Source organism: Lathyrus oleraceus, chromosome 6 (assembly GCF_024323335.1).
Source record: "Lathyrus oleraceus cultivar Zhongwan6 chromosome 6, CAAS_Psat_ZW6_1.0, whole genome shotgun sequence".
Lineage (NCBI taxonomy): Eukaryota > Viridiplantae > Streptophyta > Magnoliopsida > Fabales > Fabaceae > Lathyrus > Lathyrus oleraceus.
This window is the reverse complement of record NC_066584.1, coordinates 16,204,995-16,215,359: the sequence shown is the minus strand read 5'-3', so window position 1 is coordinate 16,215,359 and position 10,365 is coordinate 16,204,995. Positions and strand designations below refer to the sequence as shown.

General features: G+C 39.2%; 1 non-coding gene across 1 annotated transcript; it reads right to left on the bottom strand.

The window, feature by feature from the left end:
• Positions 1 to 495: 495 nt before the first annotated feature.
• LOC127099184 (small nucleolar RNA R71) lies at positions 496 to 602 on the bottom strand. Its single transcript, XR_007793724.1, has one exon. It is a non-coding gene; the product is annotated as a small nucleolar RNA R71 (small nucleolar RNA).
• Positions 603 to 10,365: the final 9,763 nt, after the last annotated feature.

Sequence of the window (10,365 nt, the reverse complement as noted above, 5' to 3'; positions counted from 1 at the left end):
AACGATATCGAACTATATCTCCGAGTCTTACGACGAATTCGGGAATATCGTGCTGCAAACAATCTCCCTCCTTTTGAACTTCCTGATTTCAAAAATATTTTCCCTTCGATACCCGAGATGGCAGAACCAACTCGTGCTCTTCACGATTACGTCGCTCCATCGCAAGATGAACCGCATTCGAGTATTGCTCCACCCGCAATCGAAGCAAACAACTTTGAACTTAAACCTTCACTGTTGCAGGCAGTGCAACAGAACCAATTCTCTGGAAATCCTACCGAGGATCCAAACCTTCATTTATCCGTATTTGTCCAATACGCTGATACTGTTAAAGCTAATGGTGTCACTTCAGAGGCAATTCGACTTCGTCTTTTTCCTTTCTCGTTAAGAGATAACGCTAGAAGATGGCTTCAATCTCTTCCTTCCAACTCAGTCACCACATGGAACGAGTTGAAGAAAGTTTTTCTTGCTCGATATTTTCCTCCGAGCAAAACAGCTATGTTAAGAGCCCAGATAAATGGATTTAAACAGAAAGATAACGAGTCTCTTTTCGAAGCATGGGAAAGATATAAAGACATGATGAGACTTTGTTCACACCATGGTTTAGAAGACTGGTTAGTAATTCATACCTTCTATAATGGTCTCTTGTACAACACGAGGTTAACAATAGATGCCGCCGCAGGTGGTGCACTAATGAACAAACCTTATGCTGACGCTTACCAACTTATCGAAAGCATGGCTCAAAACCACTATCAGTGGGGAAGTGAACGAACAATGGTAGAAAAACCTCAAACGAAAACTGGCATGTACGAGATAAGTAACCTTGATCATGTTAATGCAAAAGTGGACGCTCTGGTCCAGAAAATTGAAAGTTTAAACTTATCACCTCCAGCCACCGTGGTAGCCATAACTCAGAATTGCGAAGTCTGTGGAATCCAAGGTCACACTCCTGCAGATTGTCATCTCCTAACAGGAATCCAAGCGGAGCAAGTAAACTATGCTCAAGGAAGCCCCTACTTGCATACCTATAACTCAAATTGGAAGAATCATCCCAATTTTTCATATAAGAGTAATAATGCTTTATACGCACCTGGACAATCTCCAAATCAAGCCCCAGCTATACCTCCGGGATATCAGAAGCCGATCCCATCTACACCTAACAATAACGCCCCTAGGAAATCCAACTTGGAAATCATGATGGAAAATTTTATAGCTTCTCAACAGCAAACCAATAAAGATTTCTTAAACCAGAATGTACACACTGGCGAACAAATTAAACAACTAGCAAGTAAAGTAGATGCCCTGGCTACTCATAACAAAATGCTGGAAACGCAAATATCACAAGTAGCTCAACAACAAGCGCCTACTGCTGCCCCAACTGGTACATTTCCTGGCCAACCCCAACCTAACCCAAGAAGCCACGCTCATGCAATTATACTGAGAAGTGGAACGGAAGTGGAAGGACCGTCTGACCCAAGGATAGAAAACCAAAACTCTGAAAAGTCAACTGAGGAGGAAAGTGAACCTAAGGAAAAGGAAGAGAGTAATAAGGAAACCGCAGAAAAGAAGGAACCTTATGTACCTCCACCACCTTATAAACCACCTATCCCTTACCCTCAAAGGCTTATTAAAACCAAAGATGCGGGCCAATTCAAAAAATTTGTTGACCTACTGAAATAATTAAACGCCACAATTCCGTTTACAGAAGCTATTACGCAAATGCCCTCATATGCCAAGTTTTTAAAAGAAATTCTTTCTAATAAAAGGAAACTTGAAGATAGCGAAACCGTTACACTCACTGCTGAATGTAGCGCTATAATCCAGAATATGCCTCCTAAACTTAAAGACCCAGGTAGTTTCTCTATACCCTGTCACATAGGAAAATTTGTCATTGACAAAGCCTTATGCGATTTAGGAGTCGGTATTAGTGTTATACCTTTATCCATATGCAAGAGACTTGAAATGGGAGAATTAAGACCAACTAAAATGTCTGTGCAACTAGCAGATCGTTCCGTCAAATATCCTGTAGGAATTCTTGAAAACGTTCCAGTGCGCATAGGTCAATTCTACATTCCAACTGATTTTATAATTATGGACATTAGAGAAGATGAAGTTACACCCATTATACTGGGAAGACCGTTCTTAGCAACTGCCGGTGCAATCATAGACGTAAAACGAGGACGACTCACTTTTGAAGTAGGAGAAGAGAAAATCGAGTTCATTCTTTCCCAATTTTTGAAAGCACCTGCAATAGAAGATACATGTTACTTCATGGATATCATCGATGAATGCATAAAAGAAACTGAGTTAGAAAAAGACAAATCATCTGACTATCTTGTAGAAGACAAACTTAACCAGTGTTTAGCAATAACACCGGACCCTACGCAATGCCTTAAGAAACCAACCCTAGACCTGAAAACACTTCCCAAAAATCTGAGATATGAATTCCTAGACTTAGAACTTGAACGACCAGTGATAGTTAATGCTGACCTAGGAAGACTCGAAACAGAAAAACTCCTGCATATCTTAAGAAAATATCCAACCGCACTAGGTTACAACATCACCGATCTTAAAGGAATAAGTCCCTCTATCTGTATGCATCGCATCATGCTAGAAGAAGACTGTAAAACTTCTAGGGAACACCAGAGGAGACTAAACCCGATCCTGAGTGAGGTAGTGAAGAAGGAAATAACCAAGTTATTAGAGGCAGGTATCATATATCCCATATCTGATAGCCAATGGGTTAGTCCTGTACACGTAGTACCAAAGAAAGTAGGTATAACAGTCATTGAGAATGAAAAAGGAGAAACTATAACCAAACGAATCGAATCGGGATGGAGAATGTGCATTGACTATAGGAAACTAAACAAAGCAACCCGAAAAGATCATTTCCCTTTACCATTCATTGACCAGATGTTAGAACGATTAGCAAAACATTCTCATTTCTGCTATCTAGACGGTTACTCAGGTTTCTTTCAAATACCGATTCACCCTGATGACCAAGAAAAGACAACATTCACGTGTCCTTTTGGTACATTCGCTTATAGACGAATTCCGTTTGGCTTGTGTAATGCTCCTACAACCTTCCAAAGGTGCATGATGGCAATATTCGCCGATTTTCTAGAAAACATCATGGAAGTATTTATGGATGACTTTTCCGTATGCGAACAAAGCTTTGAAGAATGCCTTGAAAACCTAGAAAGAGTTCTAGAGCGATGTGTAAAAGTAAACCTAGTACTTAATTGGGAAAAATGTCACTTTATGGTACAAGAAGGAATTGTTTTAGGACACATCATCTCGAACAGAGGAATTGAAGTAGACAAAGCCAAAATAGAGGTAATCGAAAATCTTCAACCCCCGAAAACTGTGAGAGAAGTACGAAGCTTCTTAGGACATGCCGGTTTTTACCGACGATTCATTAAAGACTTCTCTAAAATAACTAAACCTTTAACCGGGCTATTGATGAAGGATGCTGAATTCATATTCGATAATAGATGTTTAGAAGCATTTCAAACGCTTAAACAAGCACTGATCTCCGCGCCCATAATGCAGACACCAGATTGGAACGAACCATTCGAAATAATGTGTGATGCTAGTGATTACGCTGTGGGTGCTGTTTTAGGACAACGAAAGGATAAAAAGCTTCACGTTATATATTACGCAAGTAGAACTCTAGATGAAGCACAAATGAATTACGCCACAACCGAGAAAGAACTTCTAGCAGTAGTGTTTGCGCTAGATAAATTTCGTTCTTACTTGGTCGGAGCCAAAATAATCATCTACACTGACCACGCTGCTATCAAATACCTCTTAACAAAAAAGGATGTTAAACCTAGACTCCTAAGGTGGATCCTGTTGCTACAAGAGTTCGATTTGGAAATCAAAGACAAGAAAGGAACTGAAAACGTAGTAGCAGATCACCTCTCTAGACTTGAGAACCTTGAATCGGAAAGAACATCAATCAACGATGATTTCTCGTACGATAAACTTATAGATACTTTGGAAGAAAATAACGTTGATAAACAGGTAGAAACCACCTTAGCTATATGTGTTACACCGTGGTACGCTGACATCGTCAATTATTTAGCTGCCGGAATAGTTCCACCTACCTTATCCTACCAGTAGAAGAAACGATTCTTCTCTGACATAAAACACTATTACTGGGATGACCCCTTACTTTTTAAAAGAGGCCCCGATGGTATTTTCCGTCGGTGTATACCCGAGGAAGAGGTAGAAAATATAATCCAACATTGTCACTCCGCTCCTTATGGTGGACATGCAAGTACATCCAAGACCTGCTCTAAAATCCTACAAGCCGGTTTTTATTGGCCAAGTATATGGAAGGATGTACATGCGGCTATTAAGAAATGTGACAGATGTCAACGCACAGGAAACATATCTAGACGTGACGAGATGCCACAAAAGGGCGTTTTGGAAGTAGAGATTTTCGACGTGTGGGGAATAGACTTCATGGGACCATTTCCATCCTCTTTCGGTAACAAATACATACTCGTGGCAGTTGACTACGTATCGAAATGGATTGAAGCTATAGCTTCTCCAATAAACGACACACGAGTAGTAACTAGACTCTTTAAGAATATAATATTTCCAAGGTTTGGTGTTCCAAGAATAGTAGTCAGTGATGGTGGATCGCATTTCATATCCAAGGTACTCGAAAAACTACTGCTTAAGTATGGCGTAAGACATAAAGTAGCGACACCTTACCACCCTCAAACCAGTGGGCAAGTGGAAGTGTCTAACAGAGAGATTAAACAGATACTAGAGAAAACAGTCGCCACTTAAAGGAAAGACTGGTCGTCAAAATTACCAGAAGCTTTGTGGGCTTACCGAACTGCTTACAAAACTCCCATAGGGACAACCCCATTTAAGCTCATTTATGGAAAATCCTGTCACCTCCCGGTAGAATTAGAACATAAAGCCTATTGGGCTATTAAAAATCTAAATTTAAACTATAAAGCCGCCGGCGAAAAGAGAATCCTTAATATAAGCGAATTAGAGGAACTCAGAAGAGACGCTTACGAAAATGCCAGAATCTACAAAGAAAGAACAAAACAATGGCATGACAAGCGCATATCAAGGAAAATCTTCAAACAAGGCGATGCAGTCCTTTTATTTAACTCCAGGCTAAAGTTATTCCCGGGAAAACTACGATCTAGATGGTCAGGTCCTTTTCAAATCACCAATGTTTTTCCCAATGGAGCAGTAGAAATTAAAGGCAAATCTATGGAACCATTTACCGTAAACGGGCAACGTCTAAAACATTATCACTATGCAGAAAACGATGAAGAGTCGCAAGTCTTACACTTAGACGAAATGCCTCCAGAACTTATAGATTATAATTAATAGTTTTTATGTCGAGCTTGCGACATTAAACAAAGCGCTTAGTGGGAGACAACCCACCAATATTTATATTATTTTCTATTTCTTCCTTAATTATTCTTTTAATTTTTATTTAGTATTCTTTCTTAATTTATTTTAATTTATTAAAAACTTTTCTCTTCTTCTTTCGGCATTTGGCCAAATCCTGACTAAAACTATTGTTTTTCTTTTCTCTAGCTAACACTAACCTGATGGGACAAATTGATCGTATGGGTATCAAATTCAGAGGAACAGCTCAGAAACAAAAGTTTGAGGAACTAGCCACGAGAGAGATGCTACCTAGTTTGTATGTTGATGATTGGGCAATGAATGCCCTGGGACTAAGAGAGAGTGTCCTGTATTTGCTGAATTAGATTGGATGGGAAACCGCTTCTGTCCGTAGACAATTTGTCACTTACCGGAGACTAACATTAGAATTCCTTAGCTCCCTGATCTATCTACCCAACCATGGAAAAGGAATAAGCAGAGGTTTTATCCAGTTCAGAATGTTTAACATGGAGTACCAATTTAATATTCAAGAATTTACCAACCTTTTAGGTTTCCCTACATCCTTTGATACATTTACAGTGAGCCAAGAAGAACTTTTCGAATATAGAGAACTTGAACACTTTTGGGGTAACTTGTCTGGAAATGACGATCCCGAGGAACATGAGTTTCTCTCTGGAAACATACATAACCCGGCCTTTCGTTATTTCCATAAGATCCTGACCCACACCTTATTTGGGAAGAAGCCAAACAGTACCACAGTTTCACGTGATGAACTCTTCATCATATTTTGTGCTTCCCAAAACCGTCCAGTAAACGGTGCCACTTTTATGCTAGCAAATTTAGACCACCTTATCCAAGACGAACGAGCACCAATTCGAATAGGCGGTTTGATAACCATGATTGGTAATGCTATCGGATTACGTCAGCCTATGCTTGACTTAAGCCCTTTTTGTGGCATTACTACTATGAGTATACCCTTCCTCTTCAACACTATGTTTATAGCAAACCTAGGATCTGACGAGTTTGAGCTTATAATTAATAACCAAGTTCTTTGCCTATTCACCATGCCCGATCCTAGGACTAGTGTTCATAACCGCAATAATTGGCTCTACAATCTGAACGAAACCCCCTCTCCTGCTAGATCCACTGAATCCATCCAGGACTATGAGATTTGTGATGACCAGATTCCTTATGCTGAATCAGACCCTCAGACACCATCTGGTTATTATGATATTGCTCCTCCTCCTCAACCTGTTCAGACCGAAGAATCGGCAATACCCGACCTTAGACATCATATGCCCGGAACTGATTATAACACCGCCATTGAAGCTTTGATGTCAGAACAAGACGCCCTCAGAGAAGAGTTCGCTAGCATGAGACACGAATTTCTAGGATACATGAACGGTATGACAAATCAGTTTCACGAGTTGCTAAACCGTGTTAACTCCTTTGCTCCACCGGCCAGAGATCATGCAGATGGATAGAAGTTGTTTTTCTTAGTTATTTAGTTTTAAGTTAGATTATTTATTAATGTTATTTCAAATTATGTTCGTATTTGTTTCTTTTTCGCATTTTTGTTTTTTCCTTCCATTGTTACATTATGATTATTTTATGAAGCTATTGAATTATCCTATTTTATTATGAATTATGCAATATCTATCAATAATGCTCTCTACTGTTGCTGCCTACATAAATTATTAAAATTATAATATAATTATGCACTATTATACAAAGTAGAATAGCATGCAGGGAAATTTAAATAGCAGAATAAAATAATCTGAAGCAAAACAAAATAAATAATAAAAATAAATTACCAAAATCATTATGAAGAACGCTAGCAGAAACCTTGCCAAAAAGACTGTGTGACGAGCGTCACACAACCTATCACGGACGTCACGCTAAGTGCTTGTGACGCCCGTCATGCCCCTGTAACGACCGTAACACCTTGCTGGCTAGGTGAACGTTACAAAGCCGTTGGAGACGAACGTTACAACCATACACCTTTTTACCTTCCCCATTTATTCACATTTACCCATATTTATTTACTTTTCAACCACTCCCTTTCCAACTTCAAAATTTTTCCTATAAATACTCACCATACATTTCTTCCTACATCACAACTATTCTTTACAATCAAATATATTTCTTTTCTTTCCTAATTACTTCTTCCAACTCATTCATCAGTATGGCGGGAAATCAAAATTTTGGAAACATCATCTTCCGATCCGAAGATGATAACTTTCAAAGAGAGCAATTCGAGCGTTTCCAACAACGAGGTGTCACCTCTACCAGGTATCCTGATTCAACTTATTTACAACAATTAGGATTACTTCAAGGTATCGAGTGGATGCTCCGCCTTGCCGATCTAACCTTTCTATGCATGCATAATCAACCCACCTACCCATCCCTAACCTTAGAATTTTTAAGTTCATATGCGTACAACACTCCCACCGGTGAAGACGAATTCTTAACCGGTACCGCAACCTTCCGTATGTTCAACACCGAGTATTCCTTATCCCAAAACCAATTGAGCACCATGCTACAATTCCCCATAGAAGGTCAAGTCTACCCCAGAATCCCTCCAAACTTAAACTGGAGCATAGTTGCCGCTTTCGACCTCTTTAGGAAAATATCTGGTGTAGATGCCAACAACTGGGAAGAGCTCCTTGTTTCCCATATCCATAACCCAACTATCCGGTACTCCATCCGCATCCTACAAAACACCGTTTTTGGAAGACCGAACAACAGCAAGGTCAACGCAAAGGAACTATTCTTCCTCGAATGCGTCTTCGAACCGAATGCTAAGGTAAACACCGCCTCCTTCCTATTTCATCATATCCGCACCTTATATGCTAGAGGCTGTCAACCTTTTGTAATTGGTGGATTAATCACCACCATAGCACTTAGCTTAAACCTAGGGGACCGACTCCAAACTTTAGAATCTTTACCTCCCCTATTTATGGACATAGGCTACTGTCGGTCCAGCCGCCTAATAAAGAACAGAGTAGGCGGAAAGTATTACCTTATGGTGAATAACCAGGCAGTCCCAAGCGTTGTTCTACCCAACATTGCCTTAACCGATGTCACCAATCCCAACCGCCACCTCTATGATCTGAATGCTCCCGAAGCTACCGAGCCTTCACATGCAAACCCGTCCACCGACGAGTTCGACGAAATGGAGCAAGGTGATCAGATTCCTGCACAACAGTCAGTCCCGCTCAACCCTTCCGATAATGCAGCTGGCCCATCCTCACGACGTCGTCGACGAAGAAGGCCTGCAACCAACGACGACATCATGGATGCTATTAATGGTATGCAAGCACAGAATCTCGAAATGATGCAAATGATGCGCCAAATGCAACAACAACAGGAAGCGAGGAATGCCATAACCGACCAGCGGTTCACTGATTTGCTTAGCAGGTTCGACAACTTAGAAGTACATCAACGATCACCAGGTCCAAGAACAAGAGGCGGCAGGCCGCATTAACTTTAGTTTCCTTTTCCTTTCTTTTTTTAATTCATTTCTTTCCCTTAAAACATTGGGGACAATGTTTCATTCAAGTATGGGGGGGAAAACCGTGTTCTTTCTATCCTCCTTTTTCTTTTTCAAGTATGTATTTTTCTTTTCATTGTTATTTCCCTTATGAAAAAAAAATTATTATAATATATATTTATTTTAAGTCAAGTCCCTAGTGTGAAAAATTCTTATTATCTATTCCCTCAAAATTTCCATGAGCCATAACAAAAATTTGACACACCCAATAAATATAAAGGTCGCTTATTTTATAAAACTTGAGTGAAATCAAGACAAAAATTATTACCATAACAACGCTCTAAGAATCTCAACATGTTAGATCAGGATAAGTACTTATTATACCAATCCCTTGAACTTTTAGTTTTATAGTAACCCCGAGTAGTTTATACGAGAAGTCAGCACCATCTTAATAGCAAACTACGTGGAGAGCCGATGAATATAAGTAAATGATTCCCAAAGTAACATAAATATATATATATATATATATATATATATATATATATATATATATATATATATATATATATATATATATATATATATATATATATATATATATATATATCAGGAATTGCACTAATTAAGTTAGGTGATCCTTACCAGATCATTTAATCTAAAGGTTGCAGATCATACAAAAGCATAATATGAAAGATCCATTATGAGTTGGTTCAGCAGGTATCTGGTACTGAACTTGGTAGGGCGGACTACGGTCCGATCCCCCGCAATTTGCAATGGACTGAATAACGAAGTTATCCAACTTATGTACCAGAACTTCTAGCTAAAAGGGGATCAGAATCACTAACCGGTTACTCCACTATGTGCGCGAAAAGATAAAGGGCTTAATGTGATTTCGCTAGAATGAAAACGGGTGAAATAAGAGTAAAGGAACTAGGATAGCTATAATGGCGTTACTCGAACTGGTTTGCATAAGGTGGGGTTATCTGAGATTGTGATGGTGGTTGTTGATGTCAAGATTAAACTCAAGTTACTTCTAAACAAGGTTTACATGCAACCTAGTACGAATTGATGTGTGTTTTGAAATTCCATCTGGCTAAAATTTTTAAAATAAGTTCTATACTGTATTTTGCTTGATGACAAGCAAAGATCTAAGTATGGGGGAGTTTGATAACATGAAATTATATCACATTTTTGGACTCAATTTAATTAAATTATATTATTATTTACTTCAATTCATTTCATTTTATTAGATATTACGCGGTATTTTCTTTCTATTTATCTCAGGTGGTTTATTTGAAGCACAAGTAAAAAAGGAAGAAAAGGAGGTGCAAAAAGGAATGAAAAGAAGCAAATACCAAAGGCCAAAGCCCAGCCCAAAAAGCACAGGCGTTGTGCCTGTGACGAGCGTCACAAAGGCTGTAACGAGCGTCACGCTTTACACACTTGTGTGACGAGCGTCACACATGGTGTGACGGACGTCACACCAT